Below are 18,425 nucleotides of genomic sequence, written 5' to 3'. Positions count from 1 at the left end.
ATGAAGACAGGCCGAAAAATACAGGTGACCGAAACTTGACCCCGATGGTACTAATGTGTAGCTCTACTCGTTGTGGTTCTATAGATATGCTGCACGCTCTATTCCAACACACGAGTTGGAAGAAAACTCACACCGAAGCTCGTAGGAACTTACCACACGTAGAAGCCGATAGCGCGCACTCTTGGTATCTGTGCGTAGCTCTCACTGTTGCTAACACAATGGCGGTGTCGCTTCTCCAATGGCGGCCCCGTAGCTCGCATAGCAAGAAGATAAGACTCTCTCTCTCTCTCTCTCTCTCTCTCTCTCTCAGACACAGTCACGGCGCTCAAAAAATCACTTTGATTAATTGAATTTCCTTTAGGTTACAAAACTTTGGCTTATATACCTCAGCCTTGGAGGTGAGAACATCTCTAATTATTTACATCAACAGGTGAAATTACTTCGGGATTACAAGCTGGAAACTCAATTGAGTCCCGTTACTTAATGAATGGCTCAAATCAAAATTAATGTCGGAAAGACATTTATTACAATCAATGGTTACAAAATGATGGGTGTGAGCAAAAATGTGGGTGTGATCCTCTGCTGGCTCAACACTCCCCCCCTCCGCGTTCATGTCGTCCCTGACATGACTTTTAGGCTTGGTCAATAGAGTCCTGTCGTCTTGAGCATCTGCAAATGTGATTCGTAGCGTAGGTTGCCGATGGTCAAGGTTGGGCCGAATATTTTGCTTTCGTGAGTGAAAAAGCCGGTGTAGAAAGCTTCTTCGAATGTTTGCATGTGGAAGCTAGGCAAAAACATAATTCTTTGGTATAAGAGATGTAACACCTTTGGTGATGGCTGCAATGAAAGATCATACATCATATCCGTCACTGTGTCGGCCGTCGATAGTAGACTCGAGGTCGTGGCTTTATCTGGCGCGAACACTTCAATGCATGCTAAGAGAGTCCTGCAGATTTTCTTTAGCATCTGACACGAAAGGTCAGGAGAGCCAGTAAAGAGTTTGATGGTGCCCGTTAGGGTTTTCACCATGTAGGCTTTACCTATTCTCTCTCCTGCCTTTGGTCCTGGCATCCTTGGGTAATTAAGCCAATTTGGCTTCTTTTCTGCAATCCTGCCATGCTCTTTCCAGCTTCTGACTCTTGGCACCGGGCAGAAGGTTGCATCCTCCCGAATCTCCTTTGGAGCCTCTACCAAGTAGATGAGGTAGGCTGGGTATTTGTTCAGCCAACCTTTCCTCCATCTAGGTTGAGAATCTACAATCTTCTTTGATTGTTCATCTTTTGTGATGTCGCCTTCGTAAAGAGCGACATACTGCTCCTCCTCTATTCTCTTTTTCATCTTTATCACTTCAAATTTCATCAGAGGGAAAGGCAGGCTGGGTTGCATCCACTCTTCATGGAGCACTTTTGTGTCTAAACCTTGAAGTCTAATGGAGATGAGGAGTCTCCTTTCCCATTCCATTTCCGCCTTGGCACTTTCCTCTGTTGACTTTTCTATTTGGTCCTGGAGCCTTTGTTCTTCTTCTTCAGAGATTCCTGAAGTTGAGGCCACTTCTTGAACTGGGGCTGGATCTTCAATTGTGGTTGCCTCTCCAGTTTCTGGTAGCTCTATGGCTGCTCCCCCTGCTTCTTCTTGTGGTGTCTCTGTTTCTCTTCTTTGTTGCTCTTGGAGGTCTTGGAGCTGTTTGCGGAGGGCCTCATTTTCTGTCCTTAGTGTTTGGTTTTCTGTTGTGAGCCTCTCCTCTGCAGCCAATGATCCCTCCACCATGTGCAATCTTTGCACTTGCTCTAACCTTAGCTCTCTTTGCAAACTTTTGACCTGATCTTCCAGAGCTGGTACGAGGGCTCCCTCTTGTTCTGTTCCTGCTCTGCTAGCTCTAGGGGTGGTCCTGAGTCTCGTGATTGTCCTTTCTTGAAGTTCGACTCTTTCCCTTAGCTCAATGAGCTCATCCTTGGCTGCCTCCAGCTCATCTTCTATTCGCTCCTTTGCTTCCTGTGAACTTGTTACCTCTCTTGAAGCTTCGGCTAGTTGGAGTATCAAGCCATCTCTCTCGTTTTCTGCATCGTAGAGTGATGCTTTATGACTTTCAGATTCAGTCATAGCATTCTCTAACTTCTGCAACTCTGCTTCCTTTTGTTTTGCTGTCTCAATTGCTACTTCCTTTGCTCTGGATCTTTCTTTAATCTTGCTGAGCAGTTCATGCACCATGTGCATGTCTTTTTCATCTTCATCTGTCAACTTGACAGCTCTTTCTGCCACCACCTCCAATGGCTTCGGCTCTTCTAGTATGTTCTGTTCGTCCATTTTCTCTTCACTCTCCATTGTACCCTTTGTCTTTTCCTTCGTCCCTTCCCGATCATCTTGTTTTCGTAGGGATATCCCATAAACTGCCTCCAGGGCCTCTTCTTCACTGTATCCGATCGCTACCAGATCCTCATAATCATCTTTCTTTTGCTGAACTGGATCTATCTCCTTTTCCTTGGTCCCGGCCTCCGGCTTTTCTATAACTTCTGTTTCTATTTCTATTGTGGTCTCCTCCACAATAATTTCCGTCTTCTTCGGGCTTGGTACATCAGTAAAGGAGGGCTGATTGTCCTCAGTCATCTTGGCTTTCCCTTTGTTTGCTTGCCCGTCTTTCTCTCGAAGTTCAGTAGACTCATCTACTTCCTTCTTCTCCTTGTCGTCCTTTTTCAGCTCACCTTTTAAAAGCTGTACTTCCTCTTCAGTATAAGGCTCGACAGGTTGCTGCTCCAGTATGGCCTCCGACTCCTCATAAGCTCTAATATATTGATCAACATGTGGCCTGGCTGAGCTGGTTCCGACTTTAGTGGGGTCTGGCACCCACATTTCTTCAAAGTCCCCCTTTAGAGCTCTTTCCGCTCTAAACTGCTCCACCAGCCTTTCCATTCTTGCGGCTTTTTGACTTTTGGTTTGCTTGGGATCAGCCTTCTTCTTCGCTTTCTTCTTGAGCGGCTCGTCCACAGCCTCTTCAGGTTCTGAAACTATTTATAGTTTTCGGCGTGCTCTTGTGGACGCCCTCTTGGATACTTCTTGCTGTTCTTTCTCTTCATCGGCTTCTCTAAGCCACTCATTCTGGGAGGGAACCCGTGGCCCTTGATCCCTCGCTCCAATAGCTTCATAAGCTATTCTTGTTAGGATTTCTCCTCCTCCTATGTACTTTGGCTTCTGGTTGTGCATGGCGATTACTTGCTCGTGGATGTATTGAGCATAATTCACCTCTTTTGGCATGTTGCTCTTCAGTGCCCATGTGATGGTTGTCGCAATGGCATGGGGTGGTGTAGTATACTTCTGCGGTCTTTTACTGCACACATGGAGAAACTGGTTTTATAATCGGCAAAGGGTTGCCGCTCGTTGATCTGCCATATCTCCGTAGGTTGTATTTTGTTTCTTTGATCCATAGACCTCTATGGCCTCCCTTCTTTCTCTGACAGAACTCCCTTTGTTGTGCAGCTTCAATGCATCTGCAATGAGCTGTGGAGTGATCTGTACTTCAACTGTTTCTCCATCCATGGCTGTCAACGTGGCTTTCCCATCCTTCTGAATGGATGTTGCCAACTCATACACTCTTCTTGTGTCTACACCTGATGGTCTCGAGGTGAAGAACCTGTGTAAGTCAGCCTTTCTAGGTATCTGCTGATGTTCTCTGATCTGCTATAATCCACTAATTCTCGTGGGATCATAGGTACATCGACCGATTGCCCTTGAGGATCTCTGAAAGTCCCCTGGTAGATCTTTATTCCCTCTTTTTCTAGTACTGCTTCCTCCACCCAAGTCTTGGTTGGCTTGAGGGTTTCTGTTGGAATATCAAAAGGTTCTGCTTCTGCAAGAGCATCCTTGATGGTTGGTCTTTTTCTCTTAGTTGCCGATGACTTAGCGGAATCCATGGATCCTGTAACTCCAATTATAGAAGTTAGCGTCTTTTTAGTACTGAAAGCCGAAATGAAGCTTTTAACTATTCAAATGACTTGAAAATTGAAACATGAGCTATTCAGGGCCTAAGGATGCAATGTAGGTGAAAAAATATGCAAACTGGGCTCAAAAACATGCTTGAGACATCATACGCGTATGATGTCTTTTGTGTCAGAATGACTTCATATTGGTTGTGCTTGTAGCTGATAGTGTATACATGAGTATCATATGCTTGGATTTGAGTTTGGATACCATTTGGTCAAGTTTTGGCCAGTTTAGTCCAGATCAGGCTCTTGGCAAAATTTTGAAAGGGAATTGGATTTTATGATCCAAATTGGATAAAACTTGGTGGTTCACTTTCAAATGGCATGTAGATCACTTCTGTTTGGTGGTTGAAGCCCTGAGGTGCCAAAATCACATAGTGAGACATCATACGCGTATGATGTCTTTTAGTGTATTTTTGGACCAAATTTCTCTATAAGCTTGGATATGGCTTTAGATAGGCTTATTCAGTGGATTTATGAATTTTGGATAGATTTTGGGCTAAAAGTGGCTCTGGAGACATCATACGCGTATGATGTCTTTTTCATCAATTTTTCATGGGATTGATTCTGTGGACTCCCCATGTACTAGTGAAGGACTATATCTACTCAAATCTTGGTTTGAACTTGAGTATGTTGGATTTGGGCCAAAAATAGGCTTTGGATGAAGGATTTTCTCTCAATTGGGCTAATGGGGTGATCCACTTGACCAAATGGTTCCAAATTTCATATGTAGCATGTATTAAATATATACAATGGATGTATGATGTCAAATGAGCAGTTTTGGCTCTGTAAGTGCAAATAGACATCATACGCGTATGATGTCTTTTGTGTCAAAATGGTGCTTTTTGGTTCCAGATAGCTTATAGATGTGTTAATCAACAATCCTACAAAGTTTCAATGAGTTTGGAGTTATTTTGACAAAATTAGGACCAAAAATCAATTTTATGGCCTAATTTGCGTCTTTTTGGTTTTCCTTGGGTTTTCTAACTCCAATTCTCATGATACTTGGTTCATAGGATGTGATTAACATGTGGAATGAGGCTATGCACTCAAATGTTGAAATGGATGTGAAAATCATGCTGTGAGACATCATACGCGTATGATGTCTTTTCTTGAAATGTTGGTCTTTTTGTGCAAAGAATGCTTTGTGCTAGTGCCCTAAGCCCTGCTAACTAGTTTTCAACTTAAAAAGTCATCAGTTTAGCTAAAAAGCCCCCTTATAGGCATTTCAGTCTCCGAAGTCGTCTTTTTGCCTTGGAGTTGAATTTCTTCAACTTTTCTTCTCGAGAGTTGCATTTCCAGCTCATTGGATATGTTGTGAAGCCACCTATTTGGTTGAACTTGACTTTGGCTCCCCGTTCTCCATCTTTCTCCATTTGGTTGCCCGAAAGCGTCTTTTTCACCATCGGTAAGTGAATCAGCTTTCTTTTGGGTTTTGCTTGCAAACATAAGTCATCCATGTATATTTGAAGCTGCTTGTGAAGTTTCATGTCATTTGGTCGTCAATTTTAGCCGTTATGCCAAAATGACGCTTTGTGTGTCCGCAGCCGAATCGGTTGTTCCGACCTACTTTTGGTGATCCAAACCCGGAGATACTCCATGGTTGCATTGCCCTCGATGTTGTTAAGCTTCCTGAGAAGTTTTGTGTCGTTCCGACAACTTTTTTCTGTTTGCCTCTTGCAGGCTCTGTTGACCTAGGGTTTTTTCAGTCGTTGTTTCTCGAGCTTTGAGTGTTAGAAACTCATCTCCTATACTAGGGTAACCCACCTCTAAGTTCTTGCAAGGTTTGGTTAGGCGGTTGTGCCCCTACCTAGCGTTCTTCCCCATTCCCCGTCTGCTCTTGTTTCTTGGTTTTGGTGAGTTTTCGCGACAAAAGTTAACGATAAGCATCAAAAGCTTATGGCAACGAGTCTACCTCTCATGTCTGGTGTCCTTTGAGCTCTCGTAGCAGTCGTAGAAGGCGGTAGAAGGTCGGATGCTCCTGTGTGCTCTTTGCTCTCTCCAAGAAGGTAATAGTGGAAATGAGCTTGATAGTGAAGTGAAAAATACTTAACTTCGGGCTTCCCGGATCACTTGTTACCAAATTTGACATGTGCTCCTATCTCGTCGTGAAATGCACTTTAGGATTTGAAATTTTTCAATTTGGACTCCTTTTGACCTGTTTCTGAGAAATCTGTCCACTTTGCCAAAATATTGTCATTTCGGGCTTTCCGCAACTTTTTCAGAATTGTACCCAATTTTTACCATGGGTTGCCCTTGTCATTAGGACCATCACCGTCTATTCTTTTCTTTTTTCCGATCTCATTTCACCTGCTTTTTTATTTTTCTTTTACTTTTATTAAGAAAATCATAAAAAATAAAGAAAAATAGCAAATTGAAGCCAAAAAATTCCAAACATACACGATAAATAGCTGGTAACCCTGTGTATATGAATATACACTTCTTTGTGATTTCTGGACTTGGATTACCACTTTTTTCCACTTTTTAGCTCCAAAAACACTCTTATTTAGTGATATTTACACATCTAGAGACCCAAATTCATCATTTGATCTCTTCTTGTTGCAAAACAAGGTATATAAGGGCATAAATATTATCAATATCCGCAATCAAACATAAAAAATTGCAAAATCATGTAAGACACTGCCCTTGTAATATAATTTTTGTTTTTCTTTGTTTTTCCCGCTTGTAGCTGCTTTGTAGCTCCTGTATACCTCCCCCCCTCCTAGTCTGAGTCCTCCCGGACGACTATGAAGTGTCTGTGGGCGAAACCTTGTAGTTGTTTTGGTCATAAATTCCCAATGTAATTGTAGAGCGACGATACAACATTCTTTCCAATAAAGCTGCTCTTTGTTTGATTGAAGGATTGGTGGTTGGGTTTTGGGTTGGTTTTGGCAATTTGGTAGTAGAATCAGTAGATGGATTCTTCGTTACCTTGTTGTCTTTTTTCACAATCCAAATCTGCTTCCGCTTTGCTTGTGCTTGCCACAAACTCTTTGCGACCCAAACCTGCTTTGTTCTGTGTGTTGATTTCCTCGCCTTGAAATACCTAGGAGTTTCCGTGGCTTGTACTGAAGGGAATTCCCGTTTACAAATCTTTGGGATCCAAATTTGCTTGCTGTAGCTTTGTGCCGTCATGAACTTCTTTGGACTCCAGATCTGTTTCACTGTCCTTGATTGTCGGGGATCACTCTGTTGTCTGGTATCGAAGACTGTGTTTGTGTTTTATGGCACAGCCTTTTTTGGTCTCCATACCAACGTTGACTCCGTTTTATCCCAAGGTTGAGCTGTTATATTATTGCTTGTCTTCCTTATCCAATGTTGAGAGTTCCTCGTCGACGAGCAATCCAGTTGTGTAGAAACTTTTGGTTGCCATTGCTTCTTCTTTTTCTCTGTTTGTTGTTTGCCCTTGTCCGTGGATTCTTCCTTTGGAGTTGGCTCTGCTCCTTTGGTGAACTTAACTGATTGACTTTCACCTTCGTATTTGATAAGCACTGATTTAGAATTCCAGTCAATCATTGCATTGTATTGCTTCTGCCATGGTTGTCCTAGCAATAATGGATGTTGTGTAGCTTGGTCTTCAACCACGTAAAACATATGAGGATACACATACTGGTTAATCTGTATATGTAAAACTGTGCATCCGACAGTTTTGATTGAATTCTCAGAGTAACTTTTTAACTCTTGCTTGGCAGTTTGTAATTTTGTGTCATTTGTCAATTGTCTATACAAACTGAGTGAAAGTAGGTTAGCTTGAGCTCCTGAATCCAATAGTGCTCTGGCTTTGATTTGGTTGGTCCCTACTTTGCATTCAATGATGGGTTCTTCTTTGTCATTCCCCATTTCTGTTATACTAACTGCGTTTATTCGTATTGCTCCTTCATTGCGCTGTTTCTGACGCAGTAGTCTTCTTTTCTCCATTCTTTCCTTCGCCTCAGCTTGCGCTTCCTCTACAATCTTTTTCTTTTTTGGACACGCAGCTTTTCTTGATGTATTTTGAGAAGCATGTCTTGTGTTAGCGGCAACAGATACTTTTTCACTCTGCATCCACTAATCCAATTGGGCATTTCTTCTCCGTTAATGTAGCAAGCTTGACGGCTCCACTTGGTGATAGATCTTTAATCACCAGAGGTCCCATCCCTCGCTTTTTAAGCTTCTTAGCATGCTGTTTCAGAGTGTAAACTAGGACATAGTCCCCAACTTTAAACTCTTTAGTCCGCACATGCTTATCAAAAAATTCCTTTTGTCGCTTTTTTGAGCGTAGATAGAAGCTACTGCTTTTAGGCGAAGCTCGTCTAGCTTTTCCAGGTCATCTATTCTATCAGAAAGCTCGTGCCCTGTCCACTCTAGATCCTTAGCCACCCTTAAGGTTGAAATCAAGAATTCTATTGGCAAGATAGCATTTAGCCCAAAAACCATGTTATATGGGGTCGTTCCTATGGATGTTTTATACGCCACCCTATATGCCCATAATGTTGAATGTAACTTTTGGTCCCAGTCAGTTCTCGACTCAGATACAATCTTCGTGAGGACCGTGCATATGGTTTTGTTTGTTGCTTCAGCTTGTCCGTTTGCTTGTGGATGATAGGGGCTGATTTCCTATGGATTACCATGAATTCATCTAGAAGGATCTTTATCACTTCATTTATAAAATGTGTGCCTCGATCACTCACAATTTCTATTGGCAATCCATATCGTACAAAGACGTATTCATACAGAAATTGTGCCGTGGTCCTGGCATCTGCTTTTTGAGTTGCCTTTGCTTCGACCCACTTTGTTAGATAGTCTGTAGCCACAATGATGTATTGTGCATGAGTCTTATATGCAGGAGGTGAAATGGGTCCAACATAATCAATCCCCCATTTTGCAAAAGCTCTTGCCCCCATCATTGGTCTAAGCGGCATATCATCTCTTTTAAGTGGTACTTTGGTCCGCTGACAGTCATCACACCGTTTAACGTATTCCTCAGCGTCCATATGTAATGTTGGCCACCATATTCCTGCGGCTAAGACAAGTTTTGTTGTCTTATACCTGAGAAATGGCCTCCACCTACTCCTCCATGAGCTTGCTCCAGGATTATCACATACTCAGACTCTGATGCGCAAATCCTAAGCTGGTTGTCTTTACCTCTCTTATAGAGTTGATCTCCTATTAAAGCGTAATCTCTAGCTTCTGTCTCTATAGATTTCTGACGAGCTTTTGACGTTCCTTCTGGGAAAGTTCTATTTGTGAGATATTCAACAATATACTGACTCCATTCTGGAGCGATCATTATCTGATATAATGTCGAATACTCGGCTGGCGGTTTTGATGAACATACAATACATACAGTGACATATTCATGTACGCTTTCTTTCATTCCTGGCCAATAGACTCCCAATTGTAACAAATTCCTATATGTGTTCCTTCTTGAACAATGAAATGCACATTCTAAACATGTGCTTCGCGCAGATATATATTATATTCCTCAGGATTGATGCATAGTCGTAAAACATGATCATTTCCCAATTGATACAACCTTCCTGCAATCAATTGAAGATTCTTGGATTGCTGAATAGCAATATGTTTCACGTTGTATTCTCTTCTATCGAACTCTCCTCCATAGGTTAATAGGTTAACGACATTTTAAGACCACTTAGGTATCATTTCTATGTTGAACAAGTACGCGTCTGGCATGTCGTCATCTACTCCTATAGGGTCTTCTCCATTCGTCAATCGCGAAAGATGATCAGCTCTAAGATGTGTTTTTCCTTTCTTTACTACTACCGTGAAGTCGAATTCCAGTAAGATAATGAACCATCTCACTATTCTCCCAGTATTGCATGGTTTATTCACTAGGTAGAGCAAGGCTTGGTGATCCGTAAAAAACACAAACTTGTTGGCTAGAAGATAATGCCGAAATTTCTTCACAGCATAGATCATTCCTAATCCTTCTCGCTCTGTTGTGGTGTAATTCTTCTCTGCATGGTTGAGCTGTCGACTGGCGTAACAGATAGGAAAATCCATGTTTCCTTCTTCTGGCTGAGCCAGAATACATCCTATTGCATATGCCGAAGCATCTATATGCACATGGAATATCTTCTCCCAATCTGGTGATTTCAAGACTGGAGCAGTAATGAGTGCCTCTTTCAATTTCTTGAACGATTCCTCACACTCCTCTGTCCATTCAAAGTTCACTATTAGCTTGTAAAGTGGTTGGCCTATTATAGCGTACATGTGAATGAATCGTCTATAATATCCACAATGTCCCATAAAGCTCTGTACTTGTTTCGCATTGGTTGGTCTAGGCATATCCACTATAACTTTTATCTTCTCTAAATCCGTGGATATTCCGTTTTGTGAGACAATATGTCCCAGAATTCTGCCCTGTCGGACCATAAACACACATTTCTCAGGATTGAGACAAATGCGATATGTCCTACATTTCTCAAATACTTTTCTTAGGTGTTCTAGATGCTCATCTCTCAGTAGAGAATGTACACATAAGTCATCCATGTATATTTTGAGAAACAACCTTAAGTATTCTTTGAAAGCATGCATCATCAGCCTCTGGAAGGTTGCGGGAGCATTGGTTAGACCAAAAGGCATAACCCGATAAGCATAAATTCCCCACTCCGTTGCAAAAGCTGTTTTATGTTGATCTTCCAGTGCTATGGCTAGCTGGTTATATCCTGAAAAACCATCAAGAAAGGAGTATGCTGTTTTCCCTGATACACGCTCTAGAACATGATCAGTTATCGGCAGGGGATAATTGTCCCTGATTGTTGCAGCATTCACTTTCTTTAAGTTGACACACACTCGGAGTTTTCCGTTCTTCTTAGGTACTACCACAATCGGAGATACCCAATCAGTGTGTTCAATCTCGTATATGAATTCAGCTTCCATTAGCTTATCTATCTCTTCCTTGATTCGCTTAGCAAAAGTATCATTATATGTGTATGGTCTCTGTCTGCTAGGCTTTGCGTCTTGTTTCAGTGGGATTGAGTGTTGGCATATCGATGGGTCAACTCCCTTTAAGTCCTTATAAGACCATGCAAACACATCCCTGTACTCTCTGAGAAGACTCAAAAGTCTCTCTTCCTCGCTTGGAGACAAATCTGTGGCTATGTACACCGGTCTAGGCGTCTCACCTGGAGCTGCTAAATCAACTTTTTTTGCATCCTCCGGTCCGTCATAAGATTCGTTCTCCTTCCTCTCTCGAATAGGTGGGGTTAATATCACCTTCCTATCCTCTATTGTGAATTTCCTATAGTGAGAGGGAACATCCATGTTTTCCTTGATTTTGACGTTTTCGTCCTCTCCACTCTCAATTTCTGTCGTCCAAACTTCCTTCAGAGTTTTCTTGAGCTCTCTGTACTTGTTTCTACGTTCTAACTTGGACTCCGTGTATTCTCTGTTGCGCTTGTTCTTTTCTGATTTTTCTGTTTCAGTTTTCGTTCCATTCTTTTGAACTTGATTTCTTGAGCCTCTTTTGTCTTTTCGTAAGCTCTTTTGATCACTGCCTCTCATTCTTCCAGAAATCTTATCCTTAACACAATCTTCAGCCTTTACTAGCATTAGGAATTGATTTTTTCCTCTTATTCTAGTCATCGGATTGGTTCTAACCCCTTTTGTTTTTTTCTTTGCTCTATAGTGTTTCTGGCGTTGTTTAGTTTGGTTCGGAAAATCATAAAATCGGACATCCGTTATAGTTTCTTCGTTTCCGCTTGAATTGTCCGTTGACTCGTTGTCTGCTTCATTTCCCCACTCTGGATGATTGGGAATGTCGTGAAACACCTCTTCTTCATCTTCCTTTTCCAGTGTATCGTTCTTTTCAGTTTCTTTTTCGAGCACAGTTCTCAACATGAAATACGGAACCACGTCGTACCCGTCCTTGTCGCAAAATTTTGTTGTGGGACCATCCGGAATTGCACAAACATCTAGGGTTGCTAGAATGTGTGTCCATTCTAATGGTTCAAACGTGTCCTCTGGAAAGGGTTCTCCTACATAAGTTTCGTCTTCGATAGCCCTTTCTAAAACACATTCTTCTCGTTTTAGACTTCCACATTTCGAAGCTCCACACATCCATAACTCCTTGGGTTTACCTAACCAAGCTGGAAATTCGAATCCGCCAAAGTAGCTGAATCAAACTCCTCTACCGGTGTTCGGTTCACATCTTTGTAGCTATGGTCTTTCAGGTTCACACGTGTAGTGGTTTCCATATTTCTCAAGTATATGTGATCGTAGCCCCAATCTTGGACCATTTTCAACTGTCTCATGAATGGTCTTCCCAATATGATATCATAGTTATTCTCCTTGGCAAAATCGACAATAGCAAAAGTATGTTCGTATTCAATGCCGCAAGAAGTCACTACAACTTTCTCTAATAACCCCATAGGTTTCTCCATGTGTCCATCTGCTAATTGGAGTTTCAACCTAGTCTTCCTTATTGCTGGTTTCCCCCATTTTTTCCAGATTTCTTTTGTAGCAATGGCTACCCCTGCTCCGCTGTCTAGTATTGCCATCGTCTTCACTCCTTGGAATTTAACTGGTAAGGTTGTATTCCCCTCTTCACCTTCGCAATACTCTCCGACCTTGTTTAAGGGTACAGGCTTAGCGTTCTTTTGTGGTTTACTCAGCTCTTGTATACCCTCTTTCAGTCTCGATGTTGGGTCTTTTATCCCGAATTTCTCCAAGCATTTTCCTACAGTGGTCCACATATGTGGTCTTAGCCTCAAAAGCTCAGCTAGAGTGATAGTGCATGTCACTGGTGTTGACAAGATCTCTATCAATCCTTGCGAGTCCATGACTTTTTCTGATGAAATTCTTCGTGAGGGAAGTGCTCTAATCTCGGATTTTGCTTCATACTCTCCTAAGTATGAAGGTAAGGTTTTCAGTGAATGAGGTTTGCTCTCCATTGTTCTAACAGAGCCCCCATCTCCCCAGTAAGATTGCAGATCCAAGTCCACTTGAGATCCTGCCTCAAATTCCACTATGGGAGGATTCCTGATGTCCTTTTCCCAATTTGTCTGATTAGCTTGGCAACTTAGCTCGTTTGCAAAGTTTGCCTCTCTCACTTGTTTCCAAAATTCATTGTAATCCTCATCTTTTCCGTAAATCCTCTGTATGACTGGATGAAAACTCTCTATCTCCTGATCGGTTGTGTTCAATACTATGCGGTCATCCTTTTGTGTATTTTCAGGCTTTTGTGCACTGGGAGTCTTTTCAGCTACCCGTGAAACGATAGTCTCTTGCTGAATTGGGTTTTCCTTTCCACAATTCATTGTTTCTTTTGGTGGTTCTAATAAGGCTTGTGCAGTCTCGATCATTCTCTGGCACATTTCAAGTCTCTGCTTTTCCAATTCCGCGTTTGGGTATGTCATCCACCTCTGTTCTTGTGTTTGGTTGTTCTTTAACCTAGCTTCGTAAGCTCTCATCAGTGCGTCCAATGGTTCGTGTACTTTGTCGACTAGCACTGATCCCCCTGAGCTTAAGCTCGTTGTTTCTTTGATACTCTTTTGTTTCGTTCTTTCTGGGCTCATCTCTCGTTTCCCGTTTTGACTCTCAAGTTTTTCTAATCTATCTTTAGTTCGCTTTAGTTCCTCAGCTAGAATACCGTCTTCACGTTCTTTTCTCAACTTCATGCGTGCTTTTCTAGCTTTCCATGTGTTTTTCTGACTCCGCGGTCCTTGACTAACCACTTCAGTCGCTAACTTTCCATTCTCAGGTTCTCTAGTGGTTTTCTTAGCTTGAGCTCTAGTAACAACTTGCGTTGGTATCAGAGTTTCATTTTCAGACCCACTGCTGGTAGGAATAGTTTCTAGCATATTCAATGTCGTCTTTTGCACTTTGTTTGGATTCTTTGAACAATCCTCAATGAAGTGAGTAACCCCACACTCAGTGCAATAAACGTTAATTCTAATGATTTCCGTATGTGGACAAACATTCATCAGATGGTCACCCCCACACTTGTAACAGGGTCCTAGTGCTAGTCTTGGTCCCATTTGATTCGTCCTTTGTGGATACGATGGTCTTTGTCCTGTTAACCCTCCATGAGCTATGAACATCAATGTTCTTGCATCCAAATTGTATCTCTCTTCATCAGAAGCACTTGTAACTGTTGGTGTTCCAACATTCCCAATCATGCCCCATGGTTCTGGTTGTTTGGGTTCTTCTGGTGGGTAATACACAGTTGGAGACATGTGTGCACCAAATTCTTCATAATAGGCTTGAACAGGCACTAAGGCTTGTTCTTCCTGATTCTCTAAGGTTGGTGCATATCTAATGCCCACTGGTCTTGCTCCTGGTAAAGGTGGTTGTTGTCCCAATACCGGTTGCGGTCTTTCTATCCCCATAGGTCCTGGTACATTTCCCGTTGGGTATCGAGGTACTGGATGTATCTGAGGTGGTGTTAATTGAGCAGGAGGTGCATACTGGCGCTCCCTTACATACCCTTTGTTGTAATAACACTCCTCTATTGGATGATTTGTCCATTTTTGTTCAATAGCACACCATTTCAGTGTTTTTGGCAATGGTTTTTGGTATGGTGCCATCCTTTTTAGAGCATCTTCTATCATTTGCTCTACATTTGGCATGGTTGTTGTTTGAATATTCTTTTTAGTGGTAGTCTCGCTCGCTACGGAGGAGGAGCTACTGGATGCAAAATCTGTATCTGCTGACACTTCTCCATAAACCGTACAGTTATCCACTAAGTACAATGCCTCTCTCGTTACTTGCTCGAAACTTGTACAAGCTTTCAAGTGCAAGTCCTTCTTGAGAGTGTCGTTCCTCAGTCCCTTAATAAAGAGAACAGATAGTCTGTCGTCTTGTGGTCGTTCACGTACTGGACATCTCTCAATGTATTGTTTGAAGCGAAGTGAAGCTTCCTTCACTTTTTCGTGTTCTCTCTGTTTAAAAGCATATATTTGTGAGACCGTATTGTGCTTAATCCCTCGTTTTGAGAATTCCTCAGCAAACTCTCTTAGCAAATGGTCAATGTCATGGAATCCCCCTATGTTCATTGGTTGAAACCATGTCAATGCAGTACCTTCTAGAGTAAGACCAAATCCCTCGTATTGTGTATGAAAATCTGTTATCTGCTCAGCTCTTAAGACTTGCTTAAAGAGTGACACATGTGCATACGGATCTCCTGAACCACCATACTTCTTTGGCATACACTTGGCTACTTGAGATGGTCTCATACGTCTATGATCTGCTACCAATCTCATTGCTCCTGTGTCTCGGCTAAAGCTTTCTCTAGCATCATGGACTTCATGGGTTACCCTTGTCGGTTCCTCTGCCCTGAATCTACTACTGGGAGGTAAATGTGATGGTTCCGCTTCAAACCTTGGACCTGGAGTGGTATAGGTGGGGATTGGAACTGCACTACCTCGATTCGTCTCCATTGACTCTCTGGAATGTAATGATCCCATTGGTCCGAGCTTCGAGTCCCAAGGTTGACTGAAAGAGTCAGCAACCTGAGTTCTTTGTCCTCCTGTTGTCATTGAGTTTTGCACTCCAGTTGTTGGTGCTGGTCTATGTGAGCTAGAAGTAACATAATACTGATGTAGTGGTCCCCCAAAGTATGTATATCCTTCTAATTCTTTCTTGCCCATTGTTGAGTATTGCCTGCCATACTTATCGTAAGCGGCAATTTTCACTTCCGATCCCTCTGTGTAGGTAAAGACATAGAGTCTTTTTTTGTCTGTCAACTCTCCGGTGTAGGGTTCTTCACATCTATAATAGAGATCTTGTTCCCCATTATTATATTTGTATAGCCCCACATAGATGTTATCAGTGTTGATCCTTGTAGTTTCATTCTCTCTTCTTAACCTCGCATTAGGGAAGTTCATTATTGGTGCTTTCTCCTCGAGTTCTTCATCTATTTTGGCTTTGGTGCCCATCAATCCCCACTTGTCCACAATGTTAGGGTTTAGGACTACCAAGTACATGGTACCCTCGTCATCTAGATATCTATCTCCGCTATAGCTCACAGGCACTAAGTCCTTGAACTCACTAGGTCTATCTTCTATCTTTACACAATAGCGGTCCATTCCATCTTTGTAGATCTTGGCACCTTGCTCATTGTCGTACTGGTATTTTATGAACAATAGCTTCATGGTGGCGGAAGGGTTTGATGATCCTGCTGCCATATTTTCTCTGTTGTTCCTGTTCGAGTGTTCGGTGAAAATCTCGTAAGACCTCTCCGAAGAAGTATCAGAAACACTTCCTTCAAAGATCGGCTCTAATGGTTGCACCCAACTTTGGTTTACACTTCCCTCGGTTGATATGACACTTGCTGGTTCCCCTTGTTTTGGTTGATTATTCCGGAGATTCCTGCCCGATCTCAAATTCATCAATTCCCCTAAAGGACTGTAACTTTTCCGTCTCGGCAATTTGTTTTCCCCAAGTTTTTGTGGTCAGAATTGATCCAAACTGACTGATACTTGGTCAATTGTTTAATCTTGTCAGTTGGACAACTTCTGTTTCATCAAGTGAGAATTTTGTCGCAGTTATGCTGAAAAAGACATTATACGCGTATGATGTCTTTTTTCACAGATTTTGAGTATTTTGGTTATGCTCACTCTCAGTGGCCCCTTTATGCTCTGTTCACTCACAAAATTTAGTTTGAACTCTGTTTGAGCAAGTTATGGCTAGTTCAGGCTTTTCTTGGCAATTTTCTGCTTTTGACTTGCTTTTGGGTCAATTGTTATCCAAATGGGATGAAACTTGAAATATAACCTCTAGACAGCTATTACAATGGATCTGTGTTAGCAAAGTATCAAAATATGTCCAAAATTAGGTCAAAGACATCATACGCGTATGATGTCTTTTTCATCAATTTGGGTCCAAACTTGATATTTATGCTTCCTACAGTGCCTGTAACAATCTTGTCAGGTCAGATATCAAAAATAAGCAGTGGATGTGCCAAAAGACATTATACGCGTATGATGTCTTTTGTCCCAGATTTTGACAATTTTTGGTTTTAAGCCTTCTCCAATGTTTATAATTGAGTTTCAAGTGTTTTTGTCAGGTTTGAATGTAAAAACAAGATCTGAATCCAAAATTTCCTATTCTTTGCATTTCTTGGACTCCGACTTGTCTTTTCGGGTTTCTTTGAGTGTTAATGCTCTTGTTTTAAGTTGAAATTAGGGTATAACCCCCCTTTTGAACACTCTGGTAAAGTCAAAATTTCTGTTTTGGTCTCTGTTTGGTCATTTAGACATCATACGCGTATGATGTCTAAAGTTGCAGATTTCCAGTTTTTTGGCACAGAATCATTCCTAAAGCTTTCTCAAGTGCTCAGCAACTCCTAGATACACAGAAAATTTCTCTGACTTTTGTTTATTGCAAGTTTCACTACTAACTCGACGGTTTAGTGATCTAACATGCAATCAACCATATCAAGCAAATACTCTAATGATTACTAGCTCTAGATCAGGATCAAATGAAGTCCTACCTAAGCTATTCCTAATCATAAAATGGGTTTGGTAATTTTGACTTTAAAGATATCCACTGTCACTCACGGACTAGCAAATTCTTCTTCTATCAACAACTACTCAACACCAACAAAACAACAAACAAATCTAAACTAAACTAAAAATACTGTCAACACGGAAGACCCAGGAATACCCCACTTCCTAGTATCTCTCGAGATCTTCGGAGTCCACCACTCCTAGATCTTTTCTAACTAAAGTATACAAAGTAGTTTATACGACTCACCTCGTAGGATTAGTCTAAGGTCACCTACTTAGGGCTCTCGTCCCCGGCAGCGGCGCCAAATGTTAAGGCGGTTACGCCGCTAGCGGAAGCTAAATAGCGAGAACTCAACCAACAACAGAATTTGTCAGACGAGGACGAAGCTTGACCCGCAGGCGCATGGAAACAACTAGGTGGGTGTCAAATCACCTACTCGACCTTCTAATGACAATCACTACTAAGGAAATCAAATCTAAGTTCTAAAATACACAAGTGACTGAAATCCGTACTACGAACGAATGCTATACGAAACAGGATCTAGAATCATTGAATTGATCTCAAACTCAAGGGGAAGTCTATACACTAGGTAAGAACAACACCCTAAAGACTTGAACTGCAAAATCAACCTATAACCACTCCGTGCGGTAAACGTGTATGAAGACAGGCCGAAAAATACAGGTGACCGAAACTTGACCCCGATGGTACTAATGTGTAGCTCTACTCGTTGTGGTTCTATAGATATGCTGCACGCTCTATTCCGACACACGAGTTGGAAGAAAATTCACACCGAAGCTCGTAGGAACTTACCACACGTAGAAGCCGATAGCGCGCACTCTTGGTATCTGTGCGTAGCTCTCACCGTTGCTAACACAATGGCGGTGTCGCTTCTCCAATGGCGGCCCCGTAGCTCGCGTAGCAAGAAGATAAGATTCTCTCTCTCTCTCTCTCTCTCTCTCTCTCTCAGACACAGTCACGGCGCTCAAAAACTCACTTTGA

The sequence above is a fragment of the Adiantum capillus-veneris genome, chromosome 19 (assembly GCF_014529385.1).
Source record: "Adiantum capillus-veneris isolate H3 chromosome 19, ASM1452938v2, whole genome shotgun sequence".
In the NCBI taxonomy this organism is placed as follows: domain Eukaryota; kingdom Viridiplantae; phylum Streptophyta; class Polypodiopsida; order Polypodiales; family Pteridaceae; genus Adiantum; species Adiantum capillus-veneris.
Note: the sequence above shows the minus strand (reverse complement) of the source record.